At 42.8% G+C, this 12,658-nt stretch overlaps 1 protein-coding gene across 1 annotated transcript in view; it reads right to left on the bottom strand.

The window, feature by feature from the left end:
- The window catches only part of EPHA5 (EPH receptor A5), a 195,907-nt gene that overhangs the window by 84,455 nt on the left and 98,794 nt on the right, over positions 1-12,658 (bottom strand). The gene's annotated exons all lie outside the window — the stretch shown is intronic.

The raw sequence follows: 12,658 nt of genomic DNA, 5'->3' as shown, positions 1-12,658 counted from the left end.
GAAAAGAGAATGAGAAGCTGTTGATCATTTTTTTCCCCTAGCATCTGCCTTTGCTGGGTATTTATTTTCCTTGTTGAATGCATTAGAGTTAACATCTTTTTTGGGCTCTGCTTTAGAAAACATTACAGCGTTTGGGGTTTTTTTCATTCAGTCTTAGAAAAACAGGTAAAATACATCTTATGGTTTTCATTTAAGACGTTCTACACCTAGAAATCAATGCCTCAGCAAACAAATACCAACACGGTGGTGGAGGAGATCTCAAGATGGACAGCTTTAAGACATTGTGATAAGGCTACTTCCCTAGGGTCTTTTTCGCTGCAAACCTGTGATGAATTTTAAAGTGCTCCACATAAGACAGACTGCTCTGGGTATAGCCTGAACCAGGCATGTTTGCCATACAAGATATTCCTTCCAGCTTCAATACATATGCATTACAAGGCACAAAGACTTGATACAAGAACGATTTTTGTTCTCACAAATATAATATATGGCTAAGAGTAGCTTGGGATTTTTTTTCTTTTTTTTTTTTTTTTAAATAATTTGAAGTGAATACAGCAATATCTTTTTTCCAGCCTCCTGAAACAAGTACTCTTTCACCTATGCAAAGCACTCTGTAACTTCACCTGTGTGCGCACACTCAGCCAGGAGCAGTGACAACCACAGGTTTGCATATATTCACCCTGGCTTTAGGAAAAAAACAGCTGGCCCTGTAATCGTACCATTACATGTAGAATTACAAACCCACTGTTAGCAAAAGGAAGAAAACATGATTTGCTGTTTGTCTTAAAAAGCAGAGACATGGAAACATGTTAAAGCAGCTCCAAAGTGCTGCTATGTTTTTTTCCTTCAGAAAGATTCTAAAATAATTCTGCCCAGTATGCTATCAATGATGAACAGGTCTGCTATGAGACTTACAGAAGTTACCTGGAAATCCCAGAGCCTTTCCATCTGCATTCAAACCTCCCCAGTTGTAATTAGCTTGCAAAGAAAATGAGCTCACAGCAAAAGCATTAATATTCTCCCACCAGGAGTGTCCCAGACAATCACAGCACTAAGGTCATGTGCTAAAATTCAGCCAGTGATGACAGAATTCATCTTCACTGTAGATAAAGTATAGGTCTTAACTAATGATTCCTTTTCCTCTGATGGACCAACTAGGACAACTGCCCCTAAAGTTGGCTCTGCTTCCTGCAGTACCAGAGAAACATTCTCGACATCTTCCCTTTTACGTCACCAGATTCTTCAACAAAGGTGAGATATTTGCACATCAACTCCTAACTCCTAGAGCCACCCAGTAAGTCTTTGCTGATGAAGATCACTCATGTATCAAAAGAGGTGTGATCCAAGAGCATCCAGTAGACCTCCCCCAGGCCCCACCTCCAGTCTTGCCCGGACCACGAAGCTCTCACAGCAAGCACCATACAACCTTGAAGCATTTGCCAAGCCCACTATGGGCTGCCAGGTCTCCATCATGCACCTGCAGCCTCTCCATCCTACTCTAGGGGATGCTCATCTCCATCCCTACTGACCTGCCCAAACCAGGCACCCTCCCCCACCTTCCCCCAGCTCCCCTTTCTTCCCACAAGACAGGCAGAGAACAACTAATAGGACTGGAGGGATTTACAGGTTTTAAAAACACAATTTCCATAATCGCTAATCATCCAACTAGTGCTCCGTACCTAGGCTGTGAACTCTACAGGACGCAGTTCATCTGCTTTGTGTCCGTACACCAGGGCCAGTGGACAGACCTAGGGCTGAATTTATTCTTGATGGCTGTTAGCAGACTTGCCACAAGCTGCCCTCATGCTTTATGGCACGTTCCTCGGTTTCTAGCACAGAGTTAAGTTTTTTTATTTACTTCACAGCCACCTTCAAATGCTACCCTACCTACAGCAAGGACTTGTTATACAATCTCTGAAGAGTCTTCTGGGAGAGAAGACCACCAAACTGCTCCTCTCTAGCCTACAATTTGTATTTCAAAGCCAAATCAAACTCAGCTGCACACACAGACAATAGAGATGGGGAAATGAAAGCACAAAAATGCGCAACATATAACGAGGGCAGCCCACATCTAGTGTGTACTCAGTGTAATTAGCCTTCAAAAAAGGACTTGAATTTATCTCGTTATGTCCCATCAAGACAGACAGAAAATCATTACAGCACAAGAGTTTACTGTGCTTCTATTTTGTGCAAAGCAGCAAATGCAAAATAAGTCAGTTTTCCTTGACAGATTTTCAACGAGGTGCAGCTTGTTAATGACGGTATGATACGTAGCTCAGCTCAAAGGGAATGTTTCGTTTTCATGAATAAGTACGGAGCCAGCAGATGTACAACGCCAATAACCCGTGTTTTAATGAGGGATGTGAAATAAACCTGAACTGAATCAATTTTTGTATAATCTGCAGGCTCCCATGGGTCAAGCAAGTCCCTTCTCTATCCAAAAGGTATAAGGAGGAACATTCAAGAGCATTAAATTATACTGAAGATTTCAACATGAGTTCTCATAACAAACAGCCAGCAGAGCAGCGTGCTGTCGTATTTAAGTGAAACACTCTTGTGTCAGTTAGAAAGGAAGAATTCAGGGACACGAGATGGGATATGCAAAAAAAGGGAGGACAGAAGATAAAAATAAATGCAAGAATCACCACAGCAAGTGCTGGCATGCCCAGTCCACACCCCTGCAGCAGATGCTTTGGGGAGGACAGAGGGGAATTTGCAGGGTTCCCCCAGAACAGCCAGCCTTTTGTGACCAGCGGATTGGGGACCACTCCTGATGGAAACCACACTTGGACTACCGTGATCAGGAGCAGAAGCAGCTGTAGCTGCTTGGGTGTTTCGGGCATAACTAATATCTATTACAACGCTTTTCTCTGTACCCTTTCCTATGTTTGCTTTGTACATGACACAAAGGAGAGGAGAGCCAGTGAGGTGGTTCAAGCAGCAATCCTCTAATAAGCAGGCATGCTGTGATTAAATGGCTGCTGTTAGGTAAAAGCTGACCCAGGAACATCTTATGCCCCCACGCTGCAGAGCAGGAATCACGGTAGCCAGACAGGCACAGTCTTGGCTGAGCTCAACAGCCAAAAGCAGGGGTTAGTACCGTGTCATTTTTCTGCCACCAGTGGTAATGTCTCAGCTATTTTGGAAATCGGATTCAGAGTAGAACAGGGCCACAAACAGCTTACCTTGCATGTACCTTGGGTTTTGGTCTTTATCTTACCATTCCTCTTCTGACAGTCAACCTTATAATCTCTTCGTGAAGTATACATGGCTTTATTTAAAATTACATGGGTGTCTGGGGTTTAATTTCTAATTAAATCTTATTTTAGTCTTCTTACATTTTTATCTCAGTATTTCTAATTCAATGATTCTTGAAAGGATACATAGAACTAGCACAGTACAGTCACGCACATAATGGTACTATCTCTCTCTTCAAGGGGTAGGAAAAGGAGGAGAAATAAGATGAGCCTAAGACTCCCCATAATCTGCTGCAAGCCAGCTGAAAAGAAATGAAATAAAGTTTTAAGCTGTTGATGAGATCTGCTTCTTTCTTCCTAATATTAAAACTGATAACTCCTTAACTGATTAACAGCCACTGATGTGTGAAAATAAGTCTTTAAATGAAATTGGTTGCTAGAAAAAAAAGAGAGTATTTTTAGACATAGCAAATATGCCATAAACAACCTGCTGGTGTTAGGTACAAGTGGGATGTGTTTCTGTTAGTAGCACATCCATTATTAGCAAATTAATTTCACTCTTTTTATTTTTAGTAGCAACCACAAAATGTTGCAGGCACGGAGCATTAACATCTGTGCAGCCTCTTGCTTGCGCACTTCAGGCCAGGCCAGAGAGAGATGGCTGCAATGAAGGACAGCAGCAAGAGCCTCTCGGACAGCAATGGTGTGAGCTGATCCTTTAAACTGGCAACAATCAGATTAGAAACCGGCTTCGTACCTTGCAGACAGGAGCCCACAAGAGCCACGCTAATAGAAACTGGCTTTTCAAACGTGGGTGGATAGAGGAGGAATCACTGGTCCTCTTACAATGAAAACTGGCCTCTTCAAACGACGTGCTGAACTTTATGTGCTATATCAGTAGTAGAGACAGTGAGTACTGGGGCCGGGGAGGGGGGGAAGCAGGCAGAACAAGCCAATAACAGCAAAGAGCTGGGACTACTCGACAGATTATTTTCTGCAAGCCTTAACATCAAATGATTCACAGCTGCATCCCTGTAACAAACCCTGAGCTTCAGCTGAAGGCTGCCATCAAACAGGCAGGGCTCCTCTCTTCTCTGGCTGCCCCACACCTTCGATGCGCACTGACCCCAGGCAACAAGTGCTGGAAGCAAGGACTACCTCCGACGCTCTCCATATCCACAGGCACATATGTGGCCATGTTGGTAAAACCACCCACTTGGGTGGGAATATCAGTGGGAATTCCAGTTTTGTCCCTGGAGAGAGAAAAGCTGGGAAACATGACCCTATAAGCCTTGAAACCCCAGGAGATATGAAAAAGGTCCAACCTATTACTCACTTTGCACTCTCATGATGCTGGAAGGATAAGCCCACAGTACTTAAGTGCTTAGGATCAGCAAAGCAACCTTTCATCTATCCCAGAAAATAAAGCTCAAACAGGAATTACACTGTCTTCCTTGCAGAGCACCAAATTAGTCTCCTCAGTAATCAGAAACCACCAAGTGTAACTCATAAGGCAGTGCTGCTAATCCATAAATAAAGCTTATAGACAAAGTCTAACAAAAATTAATGAGGATAAGGATGCCTAGTCTAGATGGAGCACAGGTTATCTGGCTGAAACTGAGGTCTCCTCTCCAAACTGCAATACCCTTTGCTGCTTCTTCCTACCCTTTAGTCCCATTTGCCTTTTCAGGCTGTAAACTTCTTCGGAGAGGGACACACAACTCAAATTACCACAGCTTTTAGAAGCAACTGCAGCATAAAACTCTCTGCCCCATGGACAGACCCATAATATGTACCGAGTCAGCTCTCAGCTGAAACACAGGCAGGACGTGGGCTCTGTGTGTGTGTGCGCGTGTGTGCTCAGCAGAAAAGAGAGAAGCTCTGTAGCTCATCAACTCTGCCTTCATTAGCACATTGCTCTAGTGCAGGGAATATGCCTCGAGAGTTGAAGGATTTGAGCAAAAACACGCTACAAATAAACCAACCCCTCTTCTCGTCTCTGGAGTTGCCATGCCTTGAAGCATTTGCACTGAGAAGAGGGGGCTGCTGCCTCTTAGATGCATCCAAAACCTAAAGAAGGGTTTAGCAAGGTAACAGTCTTTACAATGTGGAATCAATTAAACTGCTGAGCGGCTCCAAGCCTCAGCTTATGCTCCTGACACACACTTTTACTTACAAGAAAAAACAAAACAAAAACCACAGCAGACTGTCTTCATGTCTCCCAACCAATATAAACAGATGATCTCCACGCTCTTCTAAAAAGTATTTCAAGAACTACAGCAACCCACCATTGAGCATCCTCCTGCAGAATTTACAAGCAGGCTCCCAAGAGCTAATCCTGCCCTCCCTCACGGCTCTCCTTGAACTGCAGGCCAACACCAAAATTGCTGCCAAAGCTATAAAGCTATAGAAAAATGTGTTAAATGCCCTGATTATATCTCCTTTAGGGTTGGTCTCTCTATCTGCAATAGTGCTACGTTGCTTCCTGCAGCACGCCTTGGGGATTTGAAGGGAATTAAATAAATACCTGCTAATAAAACACTGTAATTCGAAGCTGCTGGTTTGCTTGAATCCAGTAGATTTGCCAGCATCCTTCCGGTACTCCAACGTCCAACACTGCAGCCCAAGACCTGCTAAAGGACCTTTTAAACATGTTCCTGGAGCTTGGTGGATAAGTGGGGCATCTGAGGGCTTTACACCTTGAAAAAAGAGACTTGGCCCTTACCTTGGACGTAAGCCAATTAATTCATCTCAGGTGGGAAATACTCTTTTAAGCTTTTTTTGTTGTTGTTCTAAGAAAATATTGTGTCTTTTGATGCTGTTCCATCCAACCCCAAACCAACTCCGGCTGCATTACCTCTGCTTCGCATTGAAATCAGCCCTAGCTCTGAATACCAAAACAACCTTGAAAACTAGAATATAAATAAATTAGTACTTTCACTTCCTCCCTTTGAAATACCACTTTTTCTGCCATGTGACTCACTAAATTGTCACACAGCAATTTATGACATGACCATAGTTGCTGGAAAACTAAGAATTAACTGCCACTAATGACATTAAAGTGTTTCTTCTAAACGGTATAAAACCTCATCACATGGCATCACTCTGAAAAATTCATCAAATTCCCAAGTCAGCTACATTTGCAAGCCATAAAAATACCTAGAACACAATGCATCTGAAAATGCTCCTGATTACATTAAGATCTTAATGGGCTATATTTCTGCACATCCCGACTTTGCTCTAAAAAAGATTTTGAAGCAATCAATGAGGCAAAACCTGAGTCAAGTCTAAAGTCTCAGCAGCATGATGGAGGAGCAGGGAAGGAGATTTATCCTGGCATATATGCAAACCCACGCTATCATTTGGGTTTGATGTCACAGAAGGAAAGCAAGCTATAGAAAATAAATGCTCTTAAGGGAAACAGAAGATTTTTCAAAAGCGCTCAGCAACTGCGTGAGCCTGCTCCCACCAGCTGTGTCAATGGCAGGGCTAGCTGGGTGTGCTTTGGTGTTGTGGTTTTTTTTCAAAACTTTACTGTCCAAAAAAACCCTGGGAGAAACCAGTACATTTCTAGAGAAAGCACTGCTTGGGATGAAGTGTCATTTCCTAGCAAACCCCAAATTTCCATGACCAATAGCTGCATGCTATTGCAATAGCCCTTGCAAGTTGTGTACAAGGACTCCTTCAGCTCTCAGCCCAGATGGCACCTGTGGTCCTCCTCGCTCTCTGGTTACAAGGGGGGACAGATCCAGGTTGGTCTCGCTGAGCCCCAACTATCTGGCTTACAATAAAAAAAGGCAGTCCACATCCTGTCGCTACAGCCTCTCTGCCTACTATAGCTATAAAATATCTATCTCTGTAAATCTCTATGTCTATAAAAATCTATCTGTGTATCTTCACTTTGTTCTCTGAGGTGCAGGACGAAGATGCGCTTAAATTACACTTAAATTACTATCGTGTTTTGTTTTTTTTTTTTTAATGAAGACAAACTGAAATCATTTTACTCCCTTAAGCAGAGGAAGTGATGATTTACAATCCTGCACCTGAGGGAAAAATACAATTTAAGATACAGAAGGCAGCAGAGAGACATTTGTTTCTGTACACTCGTAAACATAACTTGAGATGCCTGGCTCCATGCATAATCCAAGAGGCACAACAGTCTGTTTTGGGTGTTTCTGCACACAAAGACACACGCCCCTGGTTATCCTTGTTACGCAAATGCTAACTTAAACATTCAAGCTGCATTGCATGCTAAGCAGGGGGAGGATTGATGGACAAGCCGCAGAACTCCCTCGAGTTTGACAGCGGCGTTGACTGTGAATAGAAATAACAAGCATCATCCCTAATGGCAACAGGGGGACAGGATCAAACTTGAAAATGATGCAGCCAAAACCCCCTTATGTCAGTTTGTGTATACATATTATGGACAGTAATGCAAAGACCAGTCGGCAAAATCTCCTGGAAAATAGGGTTCTTCAAAGCCGCATGTTTGCTGGCACAATACTACAGTAAAAGGGTTTTAGTCTTCTGGTTCAGTCTGCCATAGGGATCTGGAGCCCAGCCAGGAAAGAAAGAAAGATTCTCTAATTATGCTGTGGTTTGGACAATTGCAACCCATTGTGGTTAAGAAATATGACGTTTGGGAGGATTTATTTTGATGATTTATGTCATGCGTGTTTACTCTACCAACATTTCAAGGTTTTAGCCTGAACTAATAGACTGTACATATGCAGGCAGTAAAGAGAAGTAAAAACACTTAAAATATTTCCTTCTGGTTAGCTCTACCTTGTGCAACTTCATTTGTGTAGACAAGATTTCTAGGTGTTATAAAATCAGCCTTCCCTCCGCTGACTATTTTGCTCCAAAATAGGCAGCATCCCACCAACCTACAGTGATGCTAACACCTACACAAAAGGATCCTTTCAAACCCTGCCTCAAATGTTTAAGGGCTTGTTTGCTTCTAGCTTTATGATCATCTGTCTCAGGAGGTAAATTTGGTAGGACTGGCTGCAGACAATTTATTTTAAAATTGTTCCTCTGTAATTTATGGCTGAACATATGTCACTCCAGACACATCTATTCAAATTCCATCAGAGGGTGACGGAGATGGATCTTTTACAGTCCTTCTGACCAACAAATGATAGGAAGGATTTATCCAGAGTTGCCTGGTCTAAGTGTGTTAAATGGGTTTATGCACATAAAAGTGACTCTGGCGAAGTGGGGGTTTTGGGTTTGGTTTTTTTTGCAAATTTAAGATACAGGCAATGCTAGCCAATTCTGCAGCAGGCACGCAGCTTAGAGGCACACAGAAGGAAACGTGGACGTGTCTCTTGGGGAACATCTCCCTTCAGTCACGCTTCCTTCCACAGAAGCTGGTGGGTTTTAGCATTGGAGCACACCGGTTGGAGTTACAGATGCAGGTCTCACTGAGCTAAATTGTGGCCTGATATGCATACTATGAGATGCTTTGGCTTTGGGTAGGAGGCAATAAATCAAAGGGTGTGTGCAAGGAGAACGTGGCAAGTATTAATACCCTGAGAAATTTAACGAAGAAAGCTGAGCAAGCTCCATACACCCAACAAAGTGCAGTAACATCAAGCGGTTATCCCATCACATGCAGATAAAACACTTCATCATTTCAGTTTAATTAATCAGACATAAAAATACTGACATTATTTAAGTTGACTAAACTACTCCTTTGGGTCAGATAACATAGCAACACTTCACAGTTCATCTGCCTTGCCAAGTAACTCCACTGAACAGCTCCTCTTCAGGAAGAGCTCAACAAAGGGCAACCTGAGGCATTGCTGGCTCTTCCTATGTCAGCCTGACAATATTGGGAGCTTTTCTTTGAGCTCCAATCCTGCAGCCCTGCAACAAGAGAATTTATTTCAGTACAATCTCTCCCATTTCTAGAAAAAACCTGCTGCATATGAACAAACATGCTCAAACCCCAAATAAATCAATACAACTTGACACTTTAAACCTCCTGATTTTGGAGCCAATCTCAAGACTATTTGGGTAGGTGGCCTCATGGCTTTTGGATGCTGAAGTTGGACTGTCCTTGCCATGACCTAGCTAGAACTGCTGTGACTCCAGAGCAGACAGAAAAACACCAAAACCCCAGAGAAAAAAAAAATGCAGTTACATCCCAAGAAGGTATTTTCTTTGTCAGACTATAAACAGTACTTTTCTGAGACAAAAGCATCCTACTCTAGGGAGGGAGACGTCCTGCTTCGCCTTCCTGCGCACTTGCCTCTTCTCATGGGCTTTGTTCTTGCCCCAAAAATGGCTCTTTGACATATGCGGCTGCTCCAGAAATTCAGATGTGAAACAAAAACTAAAACAAAGTAAACATTGCTTTCCCTCTTGCTACATGAAACCTCACCACAACCTCCTTTCCACCAAATCCATTTCCCCATACCATAAAGCACTAACCTGAACCACACCTTGCAGCAGTGATGCTGGCCATTCTCACAGGCTTTTTATTTAAGGTTTTGAGCTGCCAAAACCTGATTTATGGAGATTTAATTCTCACACCATTATAAGGGGATATTGTTGCTCATGTGTAGCACATGTGGCTCTCCAGCTACATCCAGAGAAATAAGCATTGCCTACATGAGACTGTTTGCCCTGGAAACCCAGCACCATCTATATTTGTAATTTCTGCTGCATCTCCGCATCCTTGTATCACACCAACTTGAACAGTCTTCCTAAGACAGTTTGGGAAAAAAAACCCAACGCTTCTGCTTTACAGAAACCATTCACATTTGATCTGTTCAAGGGAAGACTGGAAGACAATAAGAGGGGAGAAAGGGGAGGAGCTGGTGTGAGCACAAGGGCATTGCACCCTGGGTTTGGCATACCTATGCCTTGCAAGAGAAGACTGCAACCTGCTCATCTTGTCTCATATACAACCGCCCCTAACAGTTTGTCACACCACAGTTCCTCTTCCACAGCTTGTTTTCAAAGCTTTGTCAAGTATTGTGGCATCTATCCTGTGATACCCAGTGGGTGAGGGTGGCACAGGAAGATGCTGCTTGTCCTCTCAGCAGCCCTGAAATGTAGAGACTGCAGAAGAATCTGAAGAATCAGTCTTGCCATGAAAATAAACAAACAAACAAACAAGAGGTTTCTAGCCTTTCTGAGAAGAAAGCCTGAAAATGCAAACACCAGCAGGAGGTCAACCAGCAGGAGGCAAATGTAAAAAGCCCAGTATTTATTCTTTTATTTGAAGTGGTACACTTCGCACTGAAAGACCAACTGGGAGTTTCCTGACTCAAGTAGGGACTGTTAATATTTTCCTCCCTGTCATCTCTTGGCCTCCCCAATATCCAGCATCCATCCCATATGGATGCACTTCTGGATGTTGGTTTCTTCTCAGATGCGCTAGACAGCAGCTAGGCACTTCTGAGGCTCTGACACTTAGCCCAAATACCATTCACAATTTGTTTTTTTGAAAGTTGCGCAAGTGGCAAAAACAAAAGGTTCATTACTCCACACTGAAATTCTCTTGTCATCCAGCCAAATTTAAAAATAAATAGTTGCAATTAAATGTGTTGCTACATTATTTATGTAAATGCATTCAATTTGCAGAAAGCTGCTATAAAATATTCCTCTTCAATACAAGGGAAATTTATTGCACTTTTATTGTATTCTTTCTTCTCCCTGCTCGAATGTATGTTGCTCCCTGCCTTCCCCCCCCCCGTTACTTAACACATCATTTTCCAGCCACTGTTTCTGCTACTTTTGTCTTGAAAGAATGAGGGATGTAATCCAAATCCAAATGTTTCTTGATTATTTGTGAACAAGGCTTCTGAATGATTACTAGACAGATAATTCCAGTATTTCCCTTGCAATCGAGGACCTCTCCTCATCTCTGCATTTTGCTTTTACAGCTGCTGGGTAAATGATATGCACTGAGGCTGCCCAAGGCTTCAGAGTGCATATTAATTCTGCCAGGAACTCCAGACACTCTGAAGAATTGCTAATTTAACAACAGACTGTGAAATTATTTTTTCTTTCTTTATTAATTGCTGTGCTATTTGAAAGTGACTTCACTGCCCTGACTGTCTTTGGGTGTGAAGAACAGGGGGCATTTCATCCTGCCAGGAAATAATTGAAAGCTTTCTCCCTAGCAGTCCCTATATTCATCACCAAATATAAATATGTGAAACAAGTGCTAATAAAAATAGGTTAACTTGCTGCAGGTGTTCCTCTGTCAATTTATCCAGGTGATATTAGCAAAATCTGACAGGGAAGCACAGTGATATATTTCACTTGTGCCTTGACATTTTGATTCTGTTTGTTAGGGTATATGTGCAGGGATCTGGCTTTTTCTCCAAGACCTCTATAGCTGTCAGTCTGTGCAAACAGAATTTGACAAGATGTCCATTTAGCAGGATGGGAGGGTAAAGGGAAGGAAAAAAAAAAACAGGGCAGGGAAGTGGGGAGTGGGGGCGGAGATGGGGATGAAGAGACCAGGTATCTGGGTAAAGCTGCACTGCAGTGCAAAAATGGATGCTCTTCACATACCAAGCAACTTGAAAAGAATGAGCAGCTTGATATGCAGGATCTGAGGCAGTTTGCAACCTTTAATCAATAGCTCCTTCAAGAATAATGTAAATAGAAGGCAGAGGAGAAAGAAGACAAAAGGCCAGTGTTGGAGAAGGTATCAGGATCACTGTACACTCACCCACAGGAAGATGTTTGGCTGGTTTTATTTCTTTTTTAAAAGGAGAGAGAAAAAAAAAGAAAGCTTTCTTTTGCTTCTGAGAAATTAGATTTAAGAAGAAATCTAAATAGGAAGTTTTGCTTCCCAGGGCTGCCCTTTTCCAGCCTGAGGAGAGAAGCAAAAGGTGATGAAGCTGTCTCTTCCAGGGATAATGTAGGAACATGATCTGCTTATTGAGCCCCAAATTTAGAAGACTTCAGCTTGTCTCTCCCTGCAAAGAACTTTGGACCAGAAGCACACGGATGGGTTACAAAGAAACACAGTAAGAACTAGCTACAAAGATGAAACAACAGAAAATAAATATAGCATTTAAACAAGACAGTAATCAGAATTGAGAGATTTATGGTAACTGGCTGGTGAATGAAGGTAAAGAAGGGATTCTGATCGTCTCTGTGAATCCTGCACCTCTGCAAGACTGCCTTCAAGAGAGGTTTAAAAGCAAAAGTGAACGTATAACTCGAGTTAAAATCCAGAACAAGCATGTTAAGTAGTGGGAGTTTTAACCAGACCTTACCTTTCAGCAGATGCCAAAGTCACTACAGGGCCTCCACGCAGCATCAGCCACACCAGTGCTGCCTCCAGGCAGTACAACCAGGCAAGGGCTTGCCTTCACCCACGACACCTGCTCACGCCACATCACCAGGGTGCAGAGAGGCATCTTCTACCTGCCCTTTCCCTTCAACGGCCATGCAGCCCAACACACAGTTTTCATGGTCCAAAACCCATG

This window comes from Haliaeetus leucocephalus, unplaced genomic scaffold (genome assembly GCF_000737465.1).
Source record: "Haliaeetus leucocephalus isolate CR32 unplaced genomic scaffold, Haliaeetus_leucocephalus-4.0 Scaffold145, whole genome shotgun sequence".
In the NCBI taxonomy this organism is placed as follows: domain Eukaryota; kingdom Metazoa; phylum Chordata; class Aves; order Accipitriformes; family Accipitridae; genus Haliaeetus; species Haliaeetus leucocephalus.
The sequence above is the reverse complement of the archived record's forward strand: the minus strand, read 5'-3'. Positions and strand labels throughout refer to the sequence as shown.